The sequence below is a fragment of the Colius striatus genome, chromosome 5 (assembly GCF_028858725.1).
Source record: "Colius striatus isolate bColStr4 chromosome 5, bColStr4.1.hap1, whole genome shotgun sequence".
Taxonomy (NCBI): Eukaryota; Metazoa; Chordata; class Aves; order Coliiformes; family Coliidae; genus Colius; species Colius striatus.
Window position 1 is genome coordinate 22,246,458 of NC_084763.1, and position 9,700 is coordinate 22,256,157.

At 42.9% G+C, this 9,700-nt stretch overlaps 1 protein-coding gene across 2 annotated transcripts in view; it reads right to left on the reverse strand.

The window, feature by feature from the left end:
* The window catches only part of WIPF3 (WAS/WASL interacting protein family member 3), a 35,128-nt gene extending 28,199 nt beyond the window's left edge, over window positions 1-6,929 (reverse strand). For both annotated transcript variants that reach the window (XR_009818785.1, XM_061996745.1), the window contains exon 1: window positions 6,633-6,929. The gene's annotated coding sequence lies outside the window, so the exon portion shown is untranslated. The remainder of the gene's footprint in view (window positions 1-6,632) is intronic.
* Between the last annotated feature and the right edge of the window lie 2,771 nt (window positions 6,930-9,700).

Below are 9,700 nucleotides of genomic sequence, written 5' to 3' on the forward strand. Positions count from 1 at the left end.
AAGCAACTAGGACTGGCATAAAGACATAACATTGCAAAGGAAACAATGTATAGAAAGGGTAACATACTGTAACATTAACACAAAGACAGACATGGCCCGTTGCACTGCTAGATGTATAAATGATGATGAATTTTATATACAGTCATTAGCAAAGTTAATCATTTGCTTAAGCTAAATAAAGAAACTGCAGCTCAGGGAAAGTTCAAGGTCACTGCCACATTCTGAAGGTGACTGTTTACTTTTATACTCCCCAAGAGTTTCAGTCCAAACAGAGCTTAAGCTCTCTTAGCAGAAGTGGTCTGACATTTCAAGTTAACACTTGCAAGTTTTGCAGTCTCTGCAGAGAAATAAATTATGTGTTTACACATAATTATTAACAAAGCAGATATTTATAGAGATTTGTATACTTATTTACTATCATTCATATACTATAAAGATATTTGAAAAATACACCTGTACACAGAATGATTTCCACCAAAGAAGTTCCTCAAGTTGTTGAATCAATTCCCTTAACAGGAGAAAGTTTTGCTTTCCAATTAAGTAAGCTAGCATAAAAATAGAAAACCCAAACAAGGCAGTATCCAGCATCTTACTTTTTTATATTTGTTACACACAGCTCAACAAATGTCTGTTTTCAATCATCACTCAAGAGAAAAGAATTTGCAAACGTGGGCATCAGAAGACTACAGGAGTTCCAAAATCCATGTCTCAAATAATTCTAAACTTTTCACTTTAAGACACATGATGTTTCATCAGCGATCCTATTTTTGCAGCTCTCCATCTTGAAAATATAAATTTATAGAAACATGCATGCATACCACATCAAGCTGATATATACCAGCTTAAGAAACACAGTCTAGTACTGGCAATAAAAGGAAAATAAATCTGGCAAGTCAACATGAGCCGTTCTTGCCTACAGTACGGTATCAGTCTCATGCCCCAGCATGGGTTGTGGTCACTGCATATGTCAGGAGAATTGTCTTTCATAAGGGATGAAAAATGTGATGATCTGGTCACCTGCAGGAATAAGTTGCCAGGAAAATGTTTACCTCAAAGAAAGAATGAGAAGTTTTCATCTTGGATATTAGTGAAGTTGTGATTACTTGATTTCCTTTCCAAATCTATTTCCAATGACAAAGAAGCTAGCCCTAATGTCCTGACAAATTAAACTGCAACTCCTGAACGTGCTCCTATCTGTCTCACATAATGGACTGGATACAAGACTGAATTTTTGGAGACAAGCAACAAGGTAAAACAGTCTGAGCAGAAGAAAGCAGCAAGGCAACCACAGTATACACATTCTGCAGCTATACTGGCCTTTGCAGCTCCTGGTACAGCTTGATCAGTGCTAGCTCAAGTATCCTCACATGGCACTGAATCATTTATCCTACTGTTAAATCAATGTAAACTCATGACCACTTGATCCAAGAATATTTTGTACAATCCGCTTTTGCATCATTTCCTTGCTACTAAGTAATTTCAAGACTAAAAAAGGCTTTCATTCTGCATGAAATGCCTTGTTGGGCCCCACACCTGTCATGCTACACAAACAGTCTCTACCCCGTCAATTTACTAATATGGGGACTAATCTGTCTCTTCTTCATTTCTATGTTAAATGTCCTTTGTTTTCACTAAAATCAGTTCTTTAGGATTTAATTCTGGAAATACTCAAATGAACACAAGCTGCAGTAACCCAAGTATCACCACTAACGTGTGTTAAGCTGTTTGCACTTGCACCACTGAATTGATGCAAGTGCAATTGAAGCAACTTTCTGTCCAAATCCTAGGCAGAATGTGACATATTTTTGCAGTGACTGATGTATCCCCACTCCCTCTGAAAATAAGCTGCTAAAAGCCTGCTCCATATTCCTGGTACATAAGCCTAGCTTGCCTTTTCCATGCCTCATGATTTTCTTCATGTGTCTACTCAACTACAACAGCAGACCTACAGCTTTTGTAGAGATATAGTGTTATTTCTTTTCTTTAGCATCTAACAGAAGTGCAACCGACTTGGACAAAAGCCCAAAACCTGACAGGACTTTTTTATGTGCTATCAGTAGTGCTGATGGATGTGCATTTTTCACTGCACAGAACCATGCCAGTTGGGAAAGCAATAATACCTTGCAAACAAGAGGATATGAGGGAGGAACAAAGTATCCCAAGACTTCCCTTGTAATCCCGTACTACCTTCTGCTCTCTTTTTTCTGTTTTTGTTACTTATATTGAAGACAGTAAAACATGATACAGTAACCAGAATAAGTGAAATGGTACAGCAGTCACTTACATATCTGCATACAGCTCATGAAAGGGACCAAGGCAAAGGTGTTACTGTCTCTAAACCCTTTCATTCACCTTGTTCATCTAGAATGAAGCATTTTATCCCTCTCTTACGAATCAAGCAGAAGCATTGTAATTTCCAGCCAACCCTTTAATTTATCAAGGCAGACCTTGCAGTTGCCAACAATATAAATGAAGGATATAGCTTATCCACTACATAGAGGCAGAGCAGACACAGGAGGTAGTTTTCTTAGACATTTATAAGAGCAGCGTTAAGATTGAGTAAGTGCTTTCACATTGAATATTGTGTTCTTATGTTTAGTGAACTTTATCTAGTAGAGACGGACCTTTGGTGCAGTTTTCCTTTGCATTATCACTTAGACTGTAGTTATAGTATAGCTGTTACATTGGTATTTTTTTGTAGCCAGCCCAGGCAGAGAGCATTCCCAACCCAAAGGGTTATATTCCCATGTGTAATGGTGCTGAAAGATGACACAAGGTCAACACAAAGAAGAATCATGCGCCTTACACACAATCTTGTTTGAGAGAGAGATACTTCTGGCAGTCTGAAGTAAATCCATTTCAGCTGTTGTCCGAATTACCAAGGCATGAAAACATGCCTTTCACACCTTATGAAACTTATGAAGTAATCCAAAGGCAGCTTTTCAACTATTATGTGTGCAATATGGAATGAGTCCTCTCAATGATATGCCAAAGTCAAATTAAAGTGAGTACGTTCAAAAGAATACAATTTTGTCTAAAAATACACTCGTCTCTCTACAATTAGAAAGTCCCAAGGACATTTTTCTATTCAAGCATATAGCTGTTTATATTACTATTCATCTTGGTTACAAAGCCAGTGGGATAACCCTAATGCAAGATGACCACAGATGAAAAAGCACCTGCGAAGTTTCATTAATGTTTTGCTACTATAATCCAACTGTCAGGAAGCTTCAGTCTTTCAAAGAGGCTAACTACTCTGTGTAAGTGCACAAGCTAATTGAGGAAGATCTCCAAGAACAGTAGTAAAGGCATTCCAGGACGCTGTATCTCAAAACTGCACAGCAGTCACTAGCAACTTGGTGTGAGGACAGTACTGAAGATAAAATAATTTACTGGATACTGTAGTTTATTTTTATGTTTATTTAGATAGCTAGATATAGATTTTACATACACTCTGAAGAAGGTGGCAATATTTATTCTGATAAAAGGAACCTAGTATCATTTTCCCAAAGCAATTATCTGCTTCAGCATTTCATCTGTGATCTCATTTATTAGACCTTACTATGGTTGGCATAAAATACCCACATATTAATGCAGCCGATGCTCACACACATCCAGGATCAGTAACTTACAGAAGTCAAGGGAAAGAGAGCTGAACTGAGCTAGTCCAGTGTCACGTACTTATGATAACCGAACAGAACTTGTCCCAGTGTCTGAGCACAGAGGAGAACAGCTTCTACAGAAGTAGATGCTTCTGAAAAATCACCTAATTCTTATAGGCAAGCTATAACTAATAAACATACAAAGAAATTTGATGCCAATCCTTTCACTGCTCTGCTTCTCTTTGGAGATGGAATATTTTTAAATATTAATATTAAACTAGTTAACATTGAATCAGTTTGCATTATAAATAAAATAAATATCTACTAAATCATATCCTTCAACTTTGAAGCTTTTAACATCTATCCCTTGAAGTGTGCAAATACTTTTCTACTTGTTATGACAGAGATAATGTTTTCAGTTCAAGGTCTTCTTTTCAGAGGACAATGAAATTCCAAAAATACTGATGTCATCAACCAACAAATTTATTCTTTTTAAGTATAATGAGCATCTATTAAGATCTATGCTACATTCTGTTAAGAGATTCAACAAAGACTGCTGACTTTTATGGTGTGATTACTGAGATATGACACTGCTATGTTTTGATTTACTGTTTGAAAAACAGTAATTACCTAAATACTTTCCACAAATTCAGATGCAGGAGTCATAACATACACAATCCTAGCATGGTCCTTCCTGATGTACTGCAGTAACAGAAATTGAGATATAAAGGGACCTTTATTTATGTCCTTTTAGAGGTGCTGATAGAATCATAGAGTTATAGAATGTTAGGGGTTGGAAGGGACCTTCAGAGATCAAGTCCAACCCCTCTGCAGAAGTAGGTCCACCTAGATGGAGAGACAGGATAAAAAGGAGGACATTGCTCTGTATTATATGATATGATTTGACAAATACAGTCATATGTTTCTCTTTCCAGTCACAGAGACAGAATTTCAGGAGCATCTCAGTCACTTGCAGGAACAGATCCAAATCAGCAATGACTTGAGCACCGCAGCTAATGATTTAAGCTTTGTGTCTGCCCCTAAGCAACCAAAGTCTGTACAAAAAGCTGACCAAACTATTTATACACCACTGTTTTCACAGAATGTATATTCTTGGGTTTTGGGGTTCTTTTTAAAGCATGTTTCATACTTACACTGCAAGCTGGTACAGGTACCTGCACCTTCATGGGATTTCATATGTTGTATGCCATTTAGCCTACCAGAGCCTCGATCTTCCTAAGACACTGTAGGTAACACTTCAAAATGCTTAATAACAATATCCCTACAAAATCAAGAGCGTTTGCACGTTGGTTGCTAAGCCCCATTCCTTGACCAGGATCTTCTACAGGAAAAAAAATCGACTGCTACAGAATTTCTGGTTATCAGCCTAACCCACAGTTTGTCATCACCATCTACAGCGAAACATCCTAAGCATTCTACTAGTGAAATAAAACACACTTACGCAATCCTCTTTAAGCGTCCCACACCGAGCTTCTTGTACGTTACCTCGTCCGCAGAATCAGGGGAAAGCAGACTCACTCAAATCTTTCCGCCTTAGGTTGGGCAATGTCCCTTGAGAGCCGTGGGTGGCAGCAGCGCCTGCGCAGCCCAGCCGGGACGCTGTTTTGAGTCACAGGTGCAGGCAGGGAACCGGAGCTACCCTCATGCACACATACCTATCAACTGTCCCATTGCCCATGAAGTTGTATTAGTTTCCAGTCATCTTGCCTGGGGTTTGTCTTTCAGTACAAAGGATGCAAACTGAAGACTTTAACAATAATTATACAAGCACAGATTGTTAAATAAACAGCAGTTTGTGCTGGATATACTGATGGAGAAACGGAAAATACTGATTGTGTCAGGAAGTAGTTCAACAATTAGTTTTAAGCAGCATGCAATTTTGCCGAAATGTCAATTTCAGCAGTATTTCACTGCTTGAATCAGAAGAAGCACTTGCGAAGTTTAGCCATAAATTCAGATTGTCCCAAGACCACTCTATGTTGAAATCCTTTATATCTCAGTGTCATGCCTCATAAATCAGAATTATTATGTTACCTTTCAGAAATCTCACTTAGCAACATTCCACTTTCAGTAACAAATGAAAAAAAAAAAAAGGCATGCTGGCCCAGTGTGTCCTTCTTGTTCCTAGAACTCCCCAACTTGAACGGCCAAACATGCCCTTCCTTCACTCCTCCTGGTACGGGCAGATAAATGTACTTTGACATAACCTACCACTGCTATGCCTTTGCAAACCCCGAGTTTGCAAAGAAAAATAACCCTAAGAAAAATAACAAAAGCCCCTCTTGCTAGCCTCTACCAACACGTTCAGGCACTCTGTATTAGCACAAACAGGCTGATGTATAAGTGACAAGATTTTAGTCTTATTTTTACCGATATTAGTTATTATTAAACCTTTAAGAGGGTATTTCTAACACCTCTCCAGCTGTAATAGGTACATAAGCATTTAATACACGGTAGCTTTGACTGTTACTCAACTCTCCCTTTTCTCTGCTGATCTATTCCAGAGCATCTATTTCAAGGGCAAAAACTAGGAAAAAAAAGTTCTTCCTCCCTATCGCCGCCTGAAAATAGCCCGTTCTCCATTATGGCAAACCAGAAGAGCAGCACTACGCAAAACCTGTACTTCACAAGCGGCGACGCTTCCTCTGCCGCCGTAAACCACATCCCAAAGGCGTGGGCATCCGCGCCAGCCCCGCGCCCGCCGGCGAGCCGCTGCCCGGGGCCGAGCCGCTGCCCGGGGCCGAGCCCCGCACGGAGGGGCGGCGGAGCGGGGCAGGGGCGCGGCGATGCCCGGCCGCTGCCGCCGCGCCCGTTACAAGCCGCGGCAGCAACTTTGTCCGCCGAGTAGTCTCGGCGCCCGCGGCGCGGGGGGAGCTCCGGCCTTGGGGCCGCGTCGGCCGCCGCGGTGCTCGCCCGGCGCCTGTGGCTGACAGCGGCGGCAAGGTGGGGCTGGAGGCGCCGGGCACCCCGGCTCCGGCAGCCCTGGCGTCGCGCACTCCCCGCGCCCACCTGCTCGGCGGTCGGTGCCAGTATCGGTGCCGTGGGGCCGGGGCGGCGCGGCGCGTTCCTCTCCGGGCAGAGGGCTCCAGGTACGGCGGCTGCCAGCCCGCTTCCCCTCTACGGAAGGTGGGAGTTGGCTGGGAGGCGGGGGCAAGGAACTAGGGTCAGATCTTAAGGAGAAAAAAGGCCCGTCCTGCTTCTCGGGGGGAATACAATTTTAAAAGTAGCAATTGAACACGTGCCGCCCCGGGCGGGAGACGGACCGACGAACCTGAAGCGAGCGCGGGCGCTCAGGTGAGCGCGGCCGCCTCCGGCCGACTCTGACAGCAGCCTCCCCGCAGCGCTGCTGCCGCCCCTCCACGCCCCGCCCCGGCGGCAGCGCGGGCCGAGACCCACGCCAGGACCCAGCCCAACCGCCGCCGGGGGCTTTCTCCTCGGGGAGGGAGCCCCGCGCGGGCGCTCACACACCGGCCCCTTTTTCCACGCCCGCCCTTGAGGCGCGGCAGCCTTCGCGCGAGGATGAAGTCCAGCTGCAGCCCGGCGCACCCTCCAAGCCGATGCCTTCGCAGAAACGGTTATTTCTACAAGTGGAAGTCACAGTGCAACCCCATGGCACGGTGAAAAGATGCAGCCAGCCTGGTTCCCCTACCAAAAGCCACCCACCCGCCAAACCGCTTCTGTCCAGCAGCCTCATGGGGGCCAGCACTTGGAGCTGTATGGGTGCCCTCCTTTCTTGTGCCCCAGATTGTGCACTACAAGCATCTGAAAAATAATAAACAAACAAGCAAATAAATAGATCTGTCTTATTCTAGATGTTTGTCAAGGCAGTTTATAGATAGAAATGTTAATGGCCTCGCCCTAGCAAGCCTTCCTCGTTCCTGGTAGGGTGAGTTGCTGCTGAGGGGCCTCCTAGCCAGCTGGATGAGACACCCCTGTTTTGTCAGGCTGCAAATGCCTCAGGAATGAGGATGCCACTGAATAACATAAAAATCATAGTGTGAACTCTTGTCTGCCCAGTGACCTTTGGGCAGTGCTTTCAGGTGAAACCTTTTCAGGGTTATCATTGCCCTGCTTCATTATAGAGCAGTCTGGTGAAATGAGTATTGCTTGGATCCGGATGATGGCAATATTGGCTTCCGAGACTGGTAGAAAGTCACTGACGGGTTGTGGCATCTGTGCTCATCAGGGCAGGGGCACAATGATCTGTGCTCTAGATCTCTGTCCTTTCTGTCCAGAGATTTATTATTCTGAAAATACCCTCCTGATTGCTTATCAGACTAAATAACTCTCAGTCCTAAGCGTCTGCCCCAGTTACTTCCACAGCAGTGAGGGTGCTCCAAACCTATTTCCTGTTGGTCACTAGTTTGAACTTCAAAGCACAAAACAGAGCCAAGAGTGCCATAGGTAGTGCCCCAGAAAAATGAAAAAGTAAGCATTTACTTTAAAAAAAAAAAGCCAGACTTGAAAATAGCTTTCATTATGCATGCAAATGAGTCTCAGCTGAGATCTGATTTTAGATTGCTAATGCTGAAATAGACTTTGTCCACCTTTTGATTTAGATCAAAAAGGAGCACCAGATGAAAAACTACAAGAGTGATAGAAAAAGTTGGTTTCATCTTGTTCCTATGACTTTTCTTTCACTCCCAAACAAGGTCCACATAATGACAGCAGAATTTGTACAGTACAGCAGCAATCACTTCTACCTATGCAGCTGGACTCACCTGGTACGAAGTTTATGCACTGGTCCAGTCTGAAACAATCAAGTTTTAACCTGTGGTACAGAGTTCTTATACATTTAATACAATGAAATACATAATGCTTGCCTCTTGGCTAGTGGTAGCTAGTTACAGAAAACTGTTGTGGATTAGATTTTATTAAGAGTCCCATAGGGCTGCATGCCTAGGAATTAGAGGTGTCCTCTTTTGTCTTTGAGAGGCATAGGTAAAAAGGAAAGAAGTGCTCCCTTTCCAATGCTAGATTGGAACAAAGGCACTTCTGGAGCACACCGTGGTAGTGGACAAGGCCACTACAAGAAGACATCTGTACAAATTGCTAGGAGGTTTGTGAAGGCTAGTGCACTGAAACTGCTCTTTTTTTCTCTTTTTTTTTTTCCTGCTTCCACTCATGAAATCCTCCTCCTCACAGTTGCATCTAAGATCACAGAAAGGGCAAAGCATCAGGGACAAAACTGTCCCCAAATTATATAGGATGTGCCTTTCCCGGGTTTCATTATCCACCAATCTAAGATTATTTGAAGTGTTTCAAATACAGAAAATTCACTTCAAATGTTTTTGTAGCTAACACTGCGATGTTCTACAAAACAGCTATAAATACAAGTTTATTTTCCATACATTCCATCTGCATAACTATTAACATTTTATGTTATCACATTTTTTAATCTTGACAAATGCATTTTAGCATTGATCAAACAATGTATCCACTTCTCCAGAAAAGGTAAACTTCTACATTTGTCCTAGACACAGTCTACTGGTGTAACATTCTAGGTGGTTCCTTGGTGCAATGTTGCAAGCAACTGCAAGGCTTATTTTGGGTTTCACCACTGGTTGGATAGTTGTCTCACAGGTTGATCTGGGGAGTACTTTCTGAGTGGCTGTGCTGAGCAACACAACAGCCACAGTCTGTCATCTTTTCATTCCATTCCAGACAGCTGCTCTATGTGGCATTTTTCTCCTGCATTTCCTTGCCTTGCTGTATCTTGCACAGCTGAACCCCAGCTCATCCCTTCAGCCTTGACAGCCTAAATGAGAAACTTTGCACCCTTCTATTTCTGGTCCTAGCCCTACTGTGGAAAACGAAATTCATTATAAGCTTGTAATTTCTAAAAGACTACAAATGTGTAGTCTAACAAGAGTATGCATAAATGGAAGGATAAATAACTTAAACAGGAAGAAGCAGAATCTCTGTCCTCTCTACACAGAAGCCATGACCATTAAAGACAGGAGACGTTGTGCATGGCCTGTGATGACCTGCCATACTATCTGGTGAGTGAGTGATCACAGAATCACAGAATCTTAAGGGTTGGAAGTGACATTGAAAGATCAGCTTTGTAGTGAGAG